Genomic DNA, 2,815 nt, shown 5'->3' on the forward strand with positions numbered 1-2,815 from the left:
AGATTCACAAGAGGATGTGGAACTAGGGATATTATTTGCTGATTTCAGTTGAATCTTGACTTAAAGTAGAGAATACCTGAAAAATGTTAACTGATGTTTTATTGACTGTGCAAAGGCAATATGCTCATAACAAACTATGACTCACATTCAGAAGAATAGGAATCCAAAACAATAAATTGTACTCATGAGGAATCTGTACATAGACCGAGAGGCAGTTAGTGCAACAGAACAAGGGGATACTGAATGGTTGAAAAATCAGGAAAGGTGTGTTCCAGGGTTGGATTCTTTCACCTTACTTATTCAATCTATATGCTGAGCAAATAATCTGAGAGGCTGGATTATATGAAGAAGAACATGGCATCAGGATTGGAGGAAGACTCATTAACAACCTGCAATAAGCAGATGACACCACTTGCTTGCTGGAAGTAAAGAGGACTACAAATAGTTACTGATGAAAATCAAAGACTGCAACCTTCAGTATAGATTTTACCTCAATGGGACTCTGGTGTGACACTGCAGGATAACGCACTAAACTGCAAGGTGAGTTTAAACTGCAAGGTTGGCTGTACAAACCCACCAGTCACTCCTCAAAAGCCCTATTCAGGGTTGTTATGAGTCAGAACTGATTTGATGGGACTTAACAACAAAGAAAACAAAAGTCCTCACAAGTAATAAATAACATCAAGATAAACAGGAAAAAAAAATTGAAATTTTGCTTGGATTCCCAATCAGCACTTAAAGAAGCAGCAGTCAAGAAATTAGGCAAAGCTGCTGTAAAACAGCTTTTTAAGGTGTTGAAGAGCAGAGATGTTACTGTGAGGATTAAGGTGTGCCTGACCTCAACAAGGTATTTTCAATCACATCATAGGCATGTGAAAGTTGGACAATGAATAAGGATGACTGTAAAATAATTGATGCATTTAAATTATGATGTTGGAGAAGAATATTGAAAGTACCATGAACTGCCAGAACAATAAACAAATCTGTGTTGGAAGAAATACAACTAGAATGCTCCTCATAAATCAGTATGTCAAGACTTTTCTCTCATACTTTAGACTTGATCATCAAGAGGGACCAGTCCCTGAAGAAAGACACTATGCTTGGCAAAGTGAACGGTCGATGAAAAGGAGGAAGATCACCAATGAAATGGATTGATATAGTGGCAGCGACAATGAGCTCAAATGTAAAAATTGTGAGAATGATGCAGAACTGGGTAGCATTTTGTTTTATGGGGCATAGGGTCACAATGAATCAAAACCAACTCAGACACCTAACAACAAGTTGTAAGAATTAATGTGGGGCTAAAGAGTAAGGATTTAGCTCTGCTCCTCCCCATTCGACAGGCAGCTGCAGCTTTTCTTGCAGTACCAGCCACATCCCTGAGACAAGATGGTAAAGGTTGGAGTCAACGGATTTGGCCGTATTGGGTGCCTGGTCACCAGGGCTGCTGTTAACTCTGACAAAGTAGAGGTTGTTGCCATCAACGACCCCTTCATTGACCTCAACTACATGGTATACATGTTCCAGTATGATTCCACCCATGGCAAGTCCAATGGCACTGTCAAGGCTGAGAACAGGAAGCTTATCATCAATGGGAAGCTCATCTCTATCTTCCAAGAGCGAGATCCCGCCAACATCAAGTGGGGTGATGCTGGTGCTGAATATGTTGTAGAGTTCACTGGTGTCTTCACAACCTTGGAGAGGCATGGGGCTCACTTAAAGGGTGGTGCCAAAAGAGTAATCATCTCTGCCCCTTCTGCTGATACACCCATGTTTGTGATGGGCATAAACCATGAGAAGTATGACAACTCACTCAAGATTGTCAGCAATGCCTCCTGCACTACCAACTGTTTGGCCCCCCTGGCCAAGGTCATCCATGACAATTTTGGCATCGTGGAGGGACTCATGACCACAGTCCATGCCATCACTGCCACCCAGAAGACTGTGGATGGCCCCTCTGGGAAACTGTGGCATGATAGCCGTGGGACTGCCCAGAACATCATCCCTGCATCTACTGGTGCTGCCAAGGCTGTGGGCAAGGTCATCCCTGAACTGAATGGGAAACTCGCTGGCATGGCCTTCCATGTCCCCACTCACAACGTGTCTGTCGTGGACTTGACCTGCCGCCTGGAGAAAGCTGCCAAATATGATGACATCAAGAAGGTGGTGAAGCAGGCATCAGATGGACCCCTAAAAGGCATCCTGGGTTACACTGAAGACCAGGTCGTCTCCTGTGACTTTAACAGTGACACCCACTCTTTCACCTTTGATGCTGGGGCTGGCATTGCCCTCAACGACCACGTTGTCAAGCTTATTTCCTGGTATGACAATGAATTCGGCTATAGCAACAGGGTGGTGGATCTTATGGTCCACATGGCCTCCAAAGAATAAAAGCCCCCTGGACCACCAGCCCCAGAAATAGCACTAGAGGAAGAGAGAGGCCTTCAGCTGCTTGTAGTCCTTACCCCAACTCTAATCCCCCTACACACTGAGAAACTCCCATCCTCAGTTTCCATCCAGACCCCCTGGAGAAGGGGAGGGGCTTTAGAGAACCCAGTCTTGTCATGTACCATCAATAAAGTACACTATCCAGCCAAAAAAAAAAAAGAGTAAGAATTTAGCATAACTAAGGATTAAGGAAGGAAGGAGCTCTGGTAGTGTAGTTACGAATTGGGCTGTGAACAACAAGGTCAGCAGTTCGAAACAACCGCAGGAAAAAGATGAGGCTTTCTACTCCTGTAATGATTTACAGTCTCAAAAACCCTGTACAGGGTCGCTATGAGTCGGAACCGACTCCATGACACACAACAACAAC

General features: G+C 44.2%; 1 pseudogene; it reads left to right on the forward strand.

Moving 5' to 3' along the window:
• The first annotated feature begins 1,389 nt into the window (after positions 1–1,389).
• Positions 1,390–2,391, forward strand: LOC102823102 (annotated as a pseudogene).
• The last annotated feature ends 424 nt before the right edge of the window (positions 2,392–2,815 follow it).

The sequence above is a fragment of the Chrysochloris asiatica genome, unplaced genomic scaffold (genome assembly GCF_000296735.1).
Source record: "Chrysochloris asiatica unplaced genomic scaffold, ChrAsi1.0 scaffold00098, whole genome shotgun sequence".
In the NCBI taxonomy this organism is placed as follows: domain Eukaryota; kingdom Metazoa; phylum Chordata; class Mammalia; order Afrosoricida; family Chrysochloridae; genus Chrysochloris; species Chrysochloris asiatica.